This window comes from Stigmatopora argus, chromosome 21 (genome assembly GCF_051989625.1).
Source record: "Stigmatopora argus isolate UIUO_Sarg chromosome 21, RoL_Sarg_1.0, whole genome shotgun sequence".
Classification (NCBI taxonomy): domain Eukaryota; kingdom Metazoa; phylum Chordata; class Actinopteri; order Syngnathiformes; family Syngnathidae; genus Stigmatopora; species Stigmatopora argus.
Window position 1 is genome coordinate 12,953,512 of NC_135407.1, and position 16,781 is coordinate 12,970,292.

Consider the following 16,781-nt stretch of genomic DNA (forward strand, 5'->3'; position numbering starts at 1 on the left):
GTCTAACAATTGTGCGTGTTCAGCATCGGAGGAAGAGACCAGGGCTGAGCGAGTTACTCCACAGATGATTTATTCCAGATATTGATCCTTACAGAGCTCCGGGTCCCCCTCCCAAATATAAACCAGCTGAGCGTCGCCGTGCACAGTGGAGGATGAGAAAGACAAAAGTCCAAACCCGAGTTTGCCCAGTTATAGTAATACAAAAACGAATATTCATTCGCTGATTCTAATGAGATGCGGACTGGTCTACGACCGTCTTGAGGGGTCTCCTCCCCCCCTGGAATCTGCTGGCCCGGGAATCCACATTTGTCCTAGGTCTCCGTCTCCGCTGGAAACCACATTGTCCTAGGTCTCCGTCTCTACTGTTCTTTGAAGTCTGCATCATCTGTCTAGGACCTTGTCTCTGCTGTCCCTTGGAGCCCACCATCTGTCTTCTTATCAGCGTGAAATCAACCTCAAAGAAAAAACTCAGACAGAGAGCCGATGTTCATTGTAATCGAGTTAAGAACAAGAGTTTTAATCCTACAGTGGTAATATATCAAAATGAAACAGCTACAATAAAATGAATGAGTAAAATATTTCATATTCTTCATTCCCTCTCTTGGTCTCCCAAAGAGACCACACCGACAAACAACACACAGGTTAGTAAGAAACGAAACGAAGAAGCACTACATTAGTGTATCCATGAATCCACGCTCAGCGGGGGGTGCAGAGGGATCAGTTTGGACCAACTGAGCATACTGACCTTTAGGGTCTGGTCCCACTGCCCTATCGATCAAACGAACAACCAGAGTACGAGCTAAGGGGATGATGCAACAGCCACAGAGAATAAGTAAAGCAGTGAACACAACAACAGATATTAGTCAGGGTTCGGAGGCCTTCTAAGGATTTGGTGAGACGTCCATTTGGAGCAATGTTATTAGGGATGAAAGTACAACATGCATCACCAAAGATAGCGCACACACCACCCTTCTCAGCCAATAACATGTCTAATGCTATACGATCTTGGAAAGCCATGAGAGATGTTGCCACTAACTGTTCATGTACCGCCTCAAACGACTCAACAGTGTAATTGTCAAGTCGCTGGACATTGTAATGAACATTACATTATTAATGCGATCAGCATTTTGTTAGGGGTGACCCAAATTAGAATACTTTCGAATCCTGCTGAAACCTGATCAACCAGTTTATACTCATCAGGAACGCCACGTGGGATGCCTATGGCGTCAATATAGGTGGGGTCTGAGTTACCCATCCAGGTGGGTGATGCTCTCTTATTGCGATGAAAGACATCCTTCAGGTTTGAAGGTAATCGTATTCCAGCTGTGAGTTTCACTGGGGAAACAGAAACCGGAAGCAACAAAGACACCGAAGAACACACACCAGAAGCATTTGTGAGTAATCTATCATACAAGTTATCGCTTCCACACCATAACCAGATGTCCGCTCGGGATATGGGGTGTGGTACCGTAAAAGACATATTTAATACACACCAGTCAGACGGAATGCTTCCCAATGATTTTCCAGTCCCATTTAATTTGAGACCGGTAAAATTTTCACCTTGCCAGTTTACGCCTGAGTAGTACTGTTTTTTTTACACATCCCCACTGGCCAGAATGGATCGGTATCTGAGGACCACGCACACAGTGTTAGGAAGCTAGTGGTGTCTCATTCGTTGGAGATTGCGGTGTCATTAGAGCCACAACCGTCTGATTGGAGATCGCCCAACAGGAGTATGACATACACGTGGAGCGCTCCTTCGAAAATAACAAGAGAAAAATTAAAACAATAATCAATAAGCCAAAACATCCTATCCCCACTTCCTTCTCTTGGACTGGGATAAGCCCAGTCCAGACCAGGAACTATGTCCAGGAACTATGTGTCATGTTTAGATGTATGTAACCTGTCCCCGGGAGAATCAAAGGCCACCTTTGGAGGATCTTGTGGGTGATCACGTGCAGCTGCAGCAGCCTCCTGTACCTGTGAAGATATACTAGATACAAGAGAATGCAGTTGTCGACTAATATGCTGCATGTGAGAGATTGGGTAAGGGAACCTCTTCCTATGAGGTGAGTGAGGAACTCAAATAATTCAAATGGGGCAAAATTTGTGGTTTTGTTGATGGTTTGACGAATAGAGAGTAAAGCCAATGGGAGGGCTTGAACCCAAGACATTTTGTTGCCGTACATTATTTTGCCAATTTTTCTTTCCTGTAATTACACAAATTAACTAATCATACTAAACATAGGAAAAATACAAAAAGCAAACCAGGCTGCTTTCTCCTCAGGAAAACAGTTTTCCCGTTCTCTGCAATGGTTACATTCACATCAATTAATATCCAGAAACAAATGTTCACATTTATAATTTTGAATATAATTGAACCCACTAAAATGTAACCACCCCTTGTTTGTCAGGGTTAATAATTTTAGCATAACTGTGTCCTTTAGAGCAATTAAAACTCATTACTTATAAAATGCATACTAATCAAGTCCCAATTCATTCAATAATGTGTATCACGTTGCATAGTAAACTTGGTTGTTTGAAATTCAAAATATCCCAATCTAGTAGTCTTTTTATCAAAGGTAACATTCCATTATCTTTGGAGTTTGCCAATCATCTCCTATAAAACTTTCTTAATCAATATTTTTCAATAGTCAGGCATAAAATTAAAATCTAGTTACATTTCTATCCATATTCTTCCTAATTGTTTACATGAACTATCTGTAAGAAGATTTGGTCTCAATTGAAACGCTTTCACTCCTTTTTTTATGGAGACAATAAAACCAACATTAAAAGTTCCTTATGACTTACAGTATTGCTCCCCGAGCAATATTTTTTTCCAATCTATATTGGAGGGCTTTCCATTACGTCTGATCACGTCAAAAAGTTTATCTTACCTGTCTCCTCAAACGTTTCAACTGAGAGAACCTTCTTACAGTGCACAAGGTGGATCGGCTATTTTCATGTCTGCCGGTGGGTCAACAACACTTGTACGGACATTCTCATTTTGGGTTGCTCGCGCGTCTTCTCCATGTTTCCTGTTGAGAAGCACAGTCTCCTTCTGCCAACCCAAATTCAATGCGTTTCTTTAAAGTTTTTCTTTTATGCAGATAGCCAGATTAGCCTCATCATCCATTTCCAATCGTGTAGTGAATAATGGCGTTTGGTATGGTCTACTAAATAGGCTTTCCATATTTTGTTGTCTGGTTGACCTCATTATGTAGGCGCAATGATTTCATAACAAAATATGGAACCTTTTGTCATTTCAGTCAATTATTCTGTTAACACAATTTGGATGCCATCATCATTATAAATCAATGGTACTTTGGAATTTCGTATCATGCACTGTCTTTGTTTTTTGTTTTTCTCAGTGCTCTCAAATTTCGCATAGCAGATTTGTTCCTCCACTTCAAGTTTAACCTTTGGAGTACTGCTGCTTTTTCCATTAAAAATTTCATTGGACTAAACAATTTTCCATAATTTTTCATCGCCATCCACATAAAAAAGGCTTATTGGCAATTTCAGAAATCGATTTCAAATTTCTAAATCATTTTCCACCTTGATACCTGATCGATTGAATATATCTCGGTGGACAGCCAATTAAAAACACAAAAAGACAAACAACCATTCACGCTCACACTCATTCATAATCAGACATCAGTGGTCTGCAATTTTTATCACTAGTGGAGAGCGCTATTCCAGTCCGGGGCTTATGGCAGCTAACCACCTTTTGCTGTCCTATCAGCAATAACCCTTCTAAAAAATAGGTTTATGTCATTTGGTTGACATCAATTGTTTGATGCTAATGAAATCCGTGATATTCTAATAGTCATTAATATGACTCACGCTAAAGCATATTTCTTCTGTTCAGGACAAAACAATGAAATATCTTCCGTGCACTGAAGACATTACATGCTTATACCATCCTAGGGAAATCATGCTTATCCTAAATTAATTATTTTATCTAAACTTGCCAGGTACAATTTAACTAATAATTTGAATCAATGCCATTTCTGCATTGTTTTCTTCATCTTTGATATCATTAATTATTTGGATGATTCACAATACTTAAGTCTAAGTTGCAAACCACTCTCATATTGCTAAAATAGCTATGAGGAGTTAGCTAAATTCCTATTCTCCCCCAAGCTTGTGTTTATTTAAAAGAGCCATTTTTTGTAGCTCATTGTTACCTCAATTAAAATTTAGGGAAAATAACCTTCCACTTAGCCATTTCCTAATTATAAATTTCAGTGTTTAATAGAGGACCCATAATTAGTCACTAATCTATCCCAATACTGTCAACCCTCTGTCTCTCTCTCTCTTGTGGTAGTCTTCCCTGCGCTTTGTTTGGTGTGTAAGGAGCAGTAAGCTCTATGGGCGACCCCCCTCTTTTTATTTGCACAGGGTGTGCTTAGTCTGTCGGATGAGGGGTGTCCGCATCTGTGAAGGGGTGCTGGCCGTGACCATTGGACCGAGTTGGCGAGCTTCATGACCAGGAGACAGAGCCAAAGAAATGTGTGGGTTGGTTGTGTCCGACATTTTGTACCACTTTTTTCGATTTATCCAAATCAACATATGATGCTACACCTTCCGACCCAAAAAGATTTTGGTCTTTGATTGTAGATTTTGGCAGATTTCAACTGCCAGGGTGTTCCAAGAACCTTCTGAAAACGGTCTCGATAGACAAAGTCATCTTCTGTGTCATAAAACATCGTACAATGAAAATAAAGCCGGAGTGAGTCAATGAATGATTTCCACAGGTTATAAACAGACGATAGTTCCCCAGTGGCCAGAGTTTCAGGCTCAAGATGTGACCTATAGATTGTCAACCACTGTCCACAAGTTCGTATTGGTTGTGAACACGGAATCTTTGCACCATTTGGTAAAGTCACTGTGAGGCCATCCGGCCCACATAAGATGGTAGCTCCAATAGACATCAACAAGTCTCTTCCCATCAAATTCACAGGTGTTCGGGGTGAATGAACGTAGGAATGGAAGCCGTTGACTTTCATGTAAAGCATTGGGTCTGCCGTACCACTGCTTCCCGGGCCTCTTGGGCACCTCTATTCAGAGTGTGGAGGATCCCATGGACCGTAAGAATCATCTCTGCCCTGGTAATATTGCCCAGGTGACTGAGCCGGCTGCTGGGGGCCGCCATGGTCTGCCAGTGCCTCGTCCTCCTCCGCGCGTAGGCCGCTGTTGCTGTGGTGGGCCATACTGCTGTGCTTGGGGTTGCCGCGGGAACAGTTGTTGTTGTGTTTGGGGTTGCCGTGGGAACAGTTGTTGCTGTTGCTGCTGTTGACTGGGACAATCACGTGCCCAGTGTCCAATACTGCCACACACAAAACAGTTGCCTTGTTGGCCTTGTCCCGAGTACCCTCTTCCCCGGCCACCAGAGAAACCACGCCCGCGACCACCGTATCCACCATGGAACTGACCAACACCTTAGGCCCCACCATAGCCCTGGAATATCTGGACGGATTGCTCACTTTTCCTGTTTAGATTTTTTTGGCTTCACTATGTAATTTGGAAAGTTGGAGTTTTAACAGAGTAGAGTACAAATTTTGTGATTCAGCTTTTTTTTACCTTCTCGTCATCATACATAGGTTCCGGAAGACCCTCGACATTAGTTGCTCCAATCATTCGTACCTGATGTTGAGTGCAGGAAGCTGATATGGCGCACCACTCTGTCCACTCATCAAGGCCAAGAGCCTCATCAGCCATGGACTTCCTCCCCTCGCCAGAGGGGGGGGGATTTGTTCAGTGCCACATCTTTAAGAACAAGAGGATCATATATCACGCCTCCCCCTTGAGGGCGGAGGGGAAACATACCTCCTCTCTCTGTATTGGGCCACGCCTCCACCTACTCACCTCCCTCCTTCGCCTCTCTAGTTCTGCCTTAGTTGTGACGTCACGCTCCTTTTTTCAACACTACGGACACACCAATCATACTCCATTTGCGCTTTTGACCTGTAAAATGTAAATTTCCTTTCAACGTACAAAACTGTTTCTCCAACTCACGTCTAATTTTAGCTTGTCTTTGAAAACCTGTGCTTCTACATCTCCGTACAAACTCATCAATTCATTCCATTCTCCGTCGGCATTCTTATCTTTTTTCAGCATTCCTTTCAAGACACACACATTTTCACATTCTCTCTCAAGCTCTTTTCCAACATTCCTTCCAACACACACATTTTCACATTCTCTCTCAAACTCTCCTTCCATTTTCACCAATTCAGTCATCACAAATCACCGGATTAATTTAGAATTTTAGTATATTCAATTCCAGGAATTAGGAATTTTTAATAGAATCAATCCTAAGAATCAAACATCTGTGGACCCGGTTGTTTCGCTGCTGAAGACTTAGAAAATAAGGTTGCATAATTTTTGCATGGTAAAGTAACAGGTCTCCTGCATACAACCTTTTTCGGAATCTCCTTATTCCCTTGTTTTCATACGAACGTTTTCCTTTATCTCAAAACGACTGTTCTGGAATCCCCAATCACCGATTCCAGATATATATAATCACGGGAATGTCCCTGAACAAGTACTCGTGTTATATGAAACACATTTCTATTGTGACTTCTACTCTAAAAAAGTCGTTTCCCTGCTGAAGACTTAAAAATAAGTTTGCAGAATTTTTGACGGTAAAGTAACAGGTCTTCTGCATACAACCTTTCGGAATCTTAAAAAATCCCTAGATCACGTTTCTATTGTGACTTCTACTCTAAAAAATAAGGTTGCAGAATTTTTGACGGTAAAGTAACAGGTCTTCTACATACAACCTTTCGGAATCTTAAAAAATCCCTAGATCATGTTTCTATTGTGACTCCATAATTTAATAAATCCAATACCAGAATTTTAACGGTTAAGTAACAGGTATTCTGCTTACCTCGTAGTTGATCTCAGGCGCCTGTCAGAGAAGTCTCCATAGAAAGATGCCGGGTGTTCCAAACTACCCTTATAAATATCACGTCCCCGACGTATTTTGAAGTCCCCGACTCCGGCGGGGTGTCCCGGACTACCCCTTTCCTTAATCCCACATCCCTGACGTGTCACGTTCCAAACGTTTTCCTAATAAATATCACATCCCCGACGTGCTTCGAAGTCTCCGACTCCGGCATTAACCGACCCCTATATGTCTACGCAGCCTCTCTCCCCTCGACTCACGGACAGGTCACCAAAATTGTTAGACGTAAAGTTTTAGCACCTAACCCTAATTCCTTAACTCAGCTTTATCCTGTCTAACAATTGTGCGTGTTCAGCATCGGAGGAATATACCAGGGTTGCGAAAGTTACTCCACAGATGATTTATTCCCGATATTGATCCTTACAGAGCTCTGGGTGCCCCTCCCAAATATAAACCAGCTGAGCATCGCAGAACCGAGCCGTGAAATGACAGCAATCGGGTCAAATCCATCCTAAAACAGCATTTAATGATTAAATACAAATACTGGAGCTCTTTGAACATTAGAACTGAGCCCAGGGAAGTGAATTCCTCGGTAAAATGTCGCGGCGATGTCGCAATAAGGCAAAAAAACGTCCATATACGTCCATTCGCCAAACGGCTCAAAATGCTCTCAAATTTGGTCAAATCCAGCCGAAAACAGCGTTTAATGATTAAATACAAATACTGGAGCTCTTCGGACATTAGAACCGAGCCCAGGGAAGTGAATTCCTCGGTAAAATATCGCGATGATGTCGCAATAAGGCAAAAAAACGTCTATATACGTCAATTCGCCAAACGGCTCAAAATGCTCTCAAATTCGGTAAAATTCAGCCGAAAACAGCGTTTAATGATTAAATACAAATACTAGTATTTGTATATACAATACTAGTATTTGTATTTAATCATTAGACGCTGTTTTTGGCTGGATTTTACAGAATTTGAGAGCATTTTGAGCCGTTTGGCGAATGGAAGTATTCAGATTTGTGCAGATTCTAGTGTCATTTATTTAGATATTTTATCCACAGATATGAATCATTACATTTTATTAGGACTAGATCATTTATGGCTAGTAGACACATACCTGTCAAGGTATACGTTTTTTGATCATTTCAATTTGTGTACGCAGGGAAGTTGTCTTTCTGCCCAGACAAACGAAAAATGAGAGGACATTGATTGAGACTAAACCTTCTTACCAGTGGCGGGCCGTCAGAGCCTTCAAAGCCTTCTCTGCTGGCCTAAGAAATATCTGAATCATATTATATTTTGTCCATCAATACTTATTATTCCAAAAGGTCTGTTAGCTTCCTTTCATTGCTTTTCCCCCTGGTTGCCCTGCTTCCAGATGTGTGTTTTCATATTGAAGCATTTAACCAATCACATTTCAGCCATTATTTGTTGCCAGATCAGATCTGCCTCAAAGTCTTCACAATCAGTTCTGCGGGCTCTGCTGCATTAAACTGGACTGTTGCTTTTAACCAATCAGATTTCGAGTTGGCAACCCCACAATCTTTTTTCACAGCCATTAGCATTTTGCTGGCGGGGATACGTCATTGCTTTCACCCTCTATTATTGGCTTGCTAGAGTAGACGGGCCAAAGCCAGAATGAGGCAGCCAGACTAGCAAACTCCACCCACAATGGCCAACGCAGGAAAGCAAATGGATTCGGTTGCAAATTTGCTGACAAAGCCATTTTCCACACAGACTTTTCCAGAAAAAACGGACATCATTAAGAAAGGGCGGTCAACTCTGAAGCTAGCAAGCCTGTTACAGCCAGGAAAAGGGTGTGTTTGGACCTTTCAGTGCGCTAACTACGAGCGCTATCCTTGGCTCACGGGCTCCGATGAACACAGCAAATTATATTGCTGGGAGTGCTTGTTATTTGCCACCGATCAACATGGTGTTTGGAGCAACACTGGATTTGCAAATTTGTCTTGTTTAACCAAAGCAGCAATGAGACACCAAAGCTCTGCCGGACACTTACAAGCAACGGTCTGCTCCAAAACTTTTGGAGATACTCGAGTGGAGTTACAATTAAACGAGCAAGTGCGCAGGGAAACGGAGCGCCACAACGAAAAGGTAAAGAAAAATAGGGAAATCTTAAAAAGTTTGATAGACTGCGTCATTTTTTGGGGCAAGCAGGAACTTTCATTTCGGGGACACGATGAAAGCGCTGCCTCCCCAAACAAAGGAAATTATGTGGAACTTCTTTCTCTTTTTGCTGAGAAAAACCCGGATTTACATTACCACCTGTCCACTAATAAAGTATTTAGTGGCACGTCGGGCAAAATACAAAATGACCTGATCACTGCTATTGCTCAAGTGATGGAGGAAGAGATCAGAAGCGAAATAAAAAAAAGTACAGTTTGTCTCTGTAATGGTGGATGAGACGACCGACGCGAGTAACGCAGCGCAGCTCGCACTGGTTCTGCGTTACGTCACGGGCAAAGGTGTCAAGGAGCGGTTCATCAGATTTGAAAATGTTACCAGTGGGAAGCGAGCCGATGACATTGCAGGTCTCATCATTCAATTTTTGGTGGTAAATGAATGTCTGGGTAAAGTTGTGGCACAGTGTTATGACGGTGCAGCGGTCATGTCTTCTAGATTAAATGGGGTGCAGGCTAAAGTCAAGGAGAGAGCACCGTTAGCTTTATTCATACACTGCTATGCCCATCGGCTCAATTTAGTACTGACTCAGGGGGCCTCAAAGCTTAAAGAATGCAAGATATTTTTTGCTCACTTGAATGGCTTTGCTGCATTTTTTTTTAGATCGCCTCGACGCACACAGCTGCTGGACGAAATCTGCCAGCGGCGTCTGCCCCGTGTGGCACCAACACGGTGGCAGTATGCATCCAGAGTGGTCAATACAGTATTTGAGAAGAGAGCTGCTCTAAAGGAACTGTTTCATCACATCCTGGAGCATCATGACGAGTACGACGAGTAGTCTGTGCGGTGTGCTGATGGATTTAAAGCACGTCTGGATGATTTTGAATTTAGTTTTTTACTTCACACATTTAATGGCATTTTTGAGCATTCAGACGTGCTTTTTTCAATACTACAGAACCACATACTGGATGGACAGTTTTGTCTTGCAAGAGTAAAGGAGTTTTGTGACACAGTTGAACGCGAGAGGAGCCGATATGAGGAAATCTACGAGGCCAGCGAACACAGTGCGGGTGCTCCAAGCGCACGAAGAGGTAAAGTGCAAAATTCTCGCGTGCACTACCAACAACTTCACGACAGGATTCTGGACAATATTATTTGCCAGACGCGGACCAGATTTAGAGACCACGAAAGACTGATGTTTCTCTCCCTCCTCGACTCGCAGATGTTTCAGGAATACCAGGAAACTTTAAACTTTCCCACATGCAGCCTTCTCCACTTTAACGCAGAGGCACGGAACACTTTTCGATCTGCCTCGGCTAAGAACAGAACTGATTGTTATGTATGCCATGGATGATTTTGCAGGAAAATCTCCCACTGATCTCCTTGACTTCCTTCAGCAGAAGAATCTGAGTGAGAGCATGGGGCAGCTGTACACATTAGTGTGTTTGGCAGTGACCATCCCCGTGTCCACTGCTTCTGTCGAACGGACGTTTTCAGCCCTAAATAGAATCAAAATTTATGCCAGAAATACAACAGGACAGACTAGACTTTCAGCATTAGCTTTGATGGCCATAGAAAGGAACTTCTTGATGGACCTGAAACGCACGTTTAATCTGTACGACAGAGTAATTGAAATCTTCATGAGGAAAGAAAGGAGGATGGATTTTGTGTATAAATAAAAAGAATTTTTGTTGAGTAAACTGTGTCTATTTTCTGAAATAATATTTAAATTTTTGAGGTTATTATTGATTCTTTTTATATGTGTCGCAGCTGTAGCTGCATTAAAGGTTTTATAGACATAAAATATTTATTGAGGGTTGGATTGATTCACACGTAGCACTACTGAAGGCCCAGGTGTGAAATGCACGGCCCGCCACTGAGATATATATATATATATATATATATATATATATATATATATATATATATATATATATATATATATATAGGCAGGCGCCTGTGTAGAATATGTTTAAATATAAATATATATATATATATATATATTGATAGGTTTATTATTAATACACTTTAATCAAATCAGGGAGACATCTTTAACATACACTGGCTACAAATTGCAAGGAAAATCACTCCCAGCTCGCCTTCGTCCAAGAGAATTCTGAAGAAACGGCATCCTCCTCTGTCCATTTAGTCGCGCCATACTCAAAACATTTAATGTAATCTGATTCAAACAATTGCATAAGCTAACCGAATAACACCATTAAGGTCAAAAACAACTGCTAATATTAGATCGGAAACTGCGTAAAAATTTGCACGAATAAGCAAAACAATTTCTTTATAAGGTAAACAGACCGACCGTATTTTTAAAACAATAATGCGAGTATCTTCAAAGCAATTCACAAGTCCCTTGTGGATCTTCATTGCCAACTCAGATCAACAGTCTCAGCCTGGAACATGGTGTCCTGTTCAGTCAATAGTCCTGAAAACAATTAACTGGCCTCGAAAGCAGCTGTATTAAAATACTTAATGAACATATAGTAACATCCCAGAATAAACCCAACATATATATATATATATATATATATATATATATATATATATATATATATATATGTTAGGTTTATTCTGGGATGTTATATATATCAGTGGCGGCCGTCAGGGCCTTCAAGCCCTTCTCTGCTGGCCTAAGAAATATCTGAATCATATTATATTTTTTCCATCAATACTTATTATTCCAAATGGTCTGTTAGCTTCCTTTCATTGCTTTTCCCCCTGGTTGCACTGCTTCCAGATGTGTGTTTTCATACTGAAGCATTTAACCAATCACATTTCAGCCATTATTCGTTGCCAGGATCAGAAATCTGCCTCAAAGCCTTCACAATCAGTTCTGCGGGGTCTGCTGCATTAAACAAGACTGTTGCTTTTAACCAATCAGATTTCGAGTTGGCAACCACACAATGATTTTTCATAGGCATTAGCATTTTGCTGGCTGGGATACGTCATTGCTTTCACCAACTATGATTGGCTAGCTATAGAGAGTAGGCGGGCCAAAGCCATAGTGAGGCAGCCAGAGATCCCAAAAAATGGACATCATTAAGGTAGGGCGGTCAACTCCGAAGCTAGCAAGCCTGTTACAGCCGGGAAAAGGGTTTGCGCGCCAGTTTCAGTGCGCTAACTTAGCTGCACAAGCAAATATATTGTTGTGTTGATTTAAAGCCATTTTCAAGATGGACTATGCCAGAAATACAGCAGGACAGGCTCAACTTTCAGCATTAGCTTCGATGGCGATAGAAAAAAAGGAAGAAAGAAAGGAGGATGGATATTGTGTACAGTTAAAAATGATTTTTGGTGAGTAAAATAGGGCTATATTCCTAAATAATATTTCAATTGTGGGCCCGGTTTTGATATCTGAAAAGCTCCAGTGTTTGTATTTAATCACTAAATGCTGCTAGGAAGTGGATTTTACCCCATTTTAGTGCAATTTTTGCCGTTTCGCCATTGACGTCCATCGCTTTCTTTTCCCGGGGAAATCACCTCCCTGGCTCGGTTGTAATGTCTGAAAAGCTGCAGTATTTGTATTTAATCAATAAATGCTGCTAGGAAGTGTATTTTACCTCATTTTAGTGCAACTTTTGCCGTCTCGCGTATGGACGTATATGGACGTATCGACGTTCATCGCTGTCGTTTTCCCAGGGAAATGATACTGCGGCCCTGGTTCTGATGTCTAAAAAGCTCCAGTATTTGTATTTAATCAATAAATGCTGTTTTTGCTGGATTTTACCCCATTTTCGTGCAATGTTTGCCGGTACGCCATTGACGTTCATCGCTGTCTTTTCCCGGGAAAATCACCTGGCCCGGTTGTAATGCCTGAAAAGCTCCAGTATTTGTATTTAATCATTAAATGCTGCTAGGAAGTGAATTTTACCCCATTTTTGTGCATTGATTTATTGATTATTTTTATGTGTTGCAGCTGTAGCTGCAGTCGAGGTTTTATAGCCATAAAATAGTTTTGGGGGTTGGATTGATTCGTTGAAGGCGCTACGAGAAAATGCACGGACCGCCAAATTTTCCTTAGCATTTAAAAAAATATTGACTATATATATATATATATATATATATATATATATATATATATATATATATATTGTTTGCCCCAGCTTCACCTGGTATTGTAAGTACACTACTCATAGTTATATTAAGTATTTATGTTGATAAAGTTAATTATTTTGGGCTGCATAGGGGGACTTGAGATAAGTTTAGACACCCCGGGGTATACATATAGTTTGTTGTATTTACACATGTAGTTCATTCCCCTGTCTAGACTTTTATTACATCAGTTCTGACAGTGGCACCCTTAGGCCTTATTTCCTGTATTTTTGTGGGTGTTCATTCGAACACCTGTCTGGGAGGGTGGTTTTTTACCGTTGTTATTTGAGGGTTCGACTTAAGTATCTTTTGCTTCCCCTATGTTGTCCCGTAGTCCAGGTTTTGGTCGACTTTGTTGTTAATAAATCATTACCAAAGGCTACTTGCAGTGTGTGTCTGGCTCGTCATTGACTTAATCTTTGAGCTGTGGTAGTTGCGACTCCCTGGTATATCTTACCATCAGGGGGAGTCGTAACAAAGTGGGGGCTCGTCCGGGAGTATTAAGATCTGTTATCACAGCAGCAGTTTGGTCAATGGTGGTGCAGACTGCATGTGCAGTAGGCCGGTGAAGGCTGGGCAAACAGTGCTGAGGTAGTCATAATTTTTAAGCTATCATTCGGTGTAGGGTAGTGCTGTTACTAGCAGGATGGACTTCGATGCAGAGCAGTTCCTTTTTCAATTTGGGGCTGTAGATCAGCTTGACCAGTGTAAGAAGCAAGATCTGGTAGATCTAGCCGCTCATCTAGGGTTCACTCTGTCCATGACTAAGAAGCTAGCTGATTTGAAGCAGGAGGTTATCCAGATTTTAATAGCAGAGCAGTACTTAGGAACCACAGGGGGAGCATCTGCGGATGTTTCCTCTCAGTCTTTCGTTGATTCTGTGGAATCAGGCAGGGGAGAGAAAGATGAGGTAGGCAGGGATGGTGTCACCTCTAATGTAAGGGCTCTATCTAGGAATGGCCATCCTTCGCCACTAGTTGGTGCCAGAATCAGGGTTCCTAATCCCATGGCTGGTTTAAAGGGTAAACCAGAGGGAAATGGTACTTTACCTGTTGGGGAAGATCCCCATATTGCTCTGGAGATGTTGCGTATGCAATATGAGGCTAAGGATAGGGAGTATGCCCATCAGCTAGCCCTCAAGAAAATTGAGTTCGAGTTGCAATAGACCTCAAGGAAATCGAGAAGGAGATTGAACTAAAAAGGCTGGAAGTTGAACTCACGAGGAGTTCCAGTAGGGTCGAAAGTAAGGGGTTTAATGTCATTAAAAGCCTTCCTCTTGTACCGCAGTTCCATGACACAGACGTCGAGGCGTGATCAAGTTTTTCTCTACTTTTGGTCTTCCAAGGATTGTGCAGACAGATCAAGGGACAAATTTCTTGTCGGGGATATTTGAGCAAGTGTTGCAGTCGCTGTCAATCAGCCACCGCGTTTCTAGTGCATTCCATCCGGAATCACAGGGTGCGTTAGAAAGATGGCATCAGACAGTAAAATCTGTGTTGCGCAAGTACTGGTTGGCTACCGGAAAAGATTGGGATGAAGAAGTACCCCTTGTAATGTTCGCTGTGCGAGGGGCAGTGCAAGAATCCACGGGTTTTAGTCCCGCAGAGCTTGTTTTTGGTCACTCGGTTAGAGGGCCATTAGACGCACTAAAAGAGCAGATTGTTAGTGAAAAGCCCGCCAAGACTAGTGTGCTGCAGTATGTCAGTCGTTTTCATGAACGACTACACAAGGTGTGGGAGATGGCAGCAGAAAATCTCTCTGGTGCGCAGGAAGGAATGAAACTTCGATTTGACAAAAAGGCAGTCCGACAGTTACAGGCAGGCGATAAAGTGCTTGTTTTGTTGCCCGTACAAGGAGCTTCTCTACAGGCTCGATTCTCTGGTCCTTACTCGATAAGTAAAAAGTTGAGTGAGACAAACTATCTGGTAAACACTCCAGACCGCAGAAAACAGGCGAGTGTGTCACGTGAACATGCTCAAGGAATATCATCCACGAGACGAAAGTGTTAAAGAACTGTCGGTTGTGCGCAGTGCGCTGTCACCCGTATCTGTCGCCGTTACAGCACCAGTACGCCTATGTGGCACAGAGATGCAGGGAGATGAGGATGGTTTGACGGTGTGTGAGACTCAAACACAATCTCCCCGACTGTGCAATTCTGACATGTTACAAAACCTGTCCACGTTAATGAAACATCTAAACAAACAGCAAGAGTCTGACGTGGTTCAGTTAATTTCAGACTTCCCAACTTTATTTGGTGACGTTCTCACCCGCACTACCGTTTTGGAACATGATATTGATGTAGGCGGGGCACGTCCCATTAAACAGCATCCGTACAGGGTTAATATTGAAAAGAGGAAACTAATGGAGGAAGAGGTTGCCTATCTCGTAGACAACGATCTAGCTCACCCTAGTTCCAGTGCATGGACCTCTCCATGTTTACTAGTACCAAAGCCAGATTCTAGTGTTAGATTTTGTACCGACAAAAGACTGGTGAACAAAGTAACTGCTCCAGACTCATTTCCTATGACAAGAGTAGACGACTGTATTGATACCATAGGATCTGCCAGATAAGTATCAAAAATTGACATGCTTAAAGGGTACTGGCAAGGTGGTCTTGCGTCTAGAGCATCCAAAATCAGTGCTTTTGTGACCCCAGATGCATTCATGCAATATTCGGTAACGGCTTTTGGCATGCGTAACGCTCCGGCTACTTTCCGGAGGTTAGTCAGTCTGGTATCCGCAGGTGTTCCAAACTTTACAGCTTATTTAGAGGATGTGGTGGTCTACTCATCCACCTGGCCTGAACATATGGCGGCCAGATGGGCAGGCGGTAGGTCTTAACACTCAGCCATTTGTTTTGTTAAAGAGCCTGACAGCTGATGGGAGGAAGGATCTGCGGAAGCGCTCCTTCCTGCAATGAGGGTTCAGCAGTCTATTGCTGAAAGAGCTTTGGAGGGACTCCACAGACTCAGGCAGGGGGTGGAAGGCGCTGTCCATGATGGACATCATCCTGGTAAGCATCCTCCTGTCAGGAGCGGCCGTTTGTCCCTCCAGGCTTGCCGTAAAGGCAGAGCAGCTGGAATCAATCTGTTGATTAATTCCTGAGTTTGTATTTAAACACCGATTAGTTCTATTATCATTGTCGGATCGTCTCCTGCATGCGTCCTGCATGCTTCTGCATATTCCTGCAGGCTCCCGTTTTGTTTGAAGCCTTTGTTGATTTGTAAAGCCCTTTTGATTTATTAAAGATGTTGTTTTGAGGCTGACTGCCTCGTTCCCCTCCTGCTTCCCGCGCCTTGGTCCTAATCCATTCCCGATCGCGCCACGACGACGAGGCGCGATTGTAACACCTCCGCTCTCCCACTTCCTCCAAAGAATCCAAAGGACAGCATTATACAATTTTAAAAGAATCTGAATAAAATAAAATCTAGTTAAATTTCTACCAATTATCCAGTAAAACAGTTTACAGTTAATTTCAGACATTAATTGCCTGGCCCATTTAATTACATGCGTATTAAATGAATTTGGATCAATGTAAAAATTGTTAATAAAACCAAAATCTGTTCTGGTAAGGTAAAAAAAAAGATGAAATTAAATGAAGGTAGCCTACTTCACTAAAGAAAGA

At 42.2% G+C, this 16,781-nt stretch overlaps 2 long non-coding RNA genes across 2 annotated transcripts; one reads left to right on the forward strand and one right to left on the reverse strand.

The window, feature by feature from the left end:
* Window positions 1–5,192: 5,192 nt before the first annotated feature.
* LOC144067174 (uncharacterized) lies at window positions 5,193–8,344 on the reverse strand. The gene is made up of 4 exons (XR_013297859.1): window positions 8,143–8,344; window positions 5,872–5,970; window positions 5,650–5,772; window positions 5,193–5,332 (listed from the first exon to the last, which is right to left on the reverse strand). It is a non-coding gene; the product is annotated as an uncharacterized LOC144067174 (long non-coding RNA).
* A 99-nt stretch (window positions 8,345–8,443) lies between these two features.
* Window positions 8,444–10,752, forward strand: LOC144067173 (uncharacterized). Its single transcript, XR_013297858.1, has 2 exons — window positions 8,444–9,025; window positions 9,716–10,752. It is a non-coding gene; the product is annotated as an uncharacterized LOC144067173 (long non-coding RNA).
* The last annotated feature ends 6,029 nt before the right edge of the window (window positions 10,753–16,781 follow it).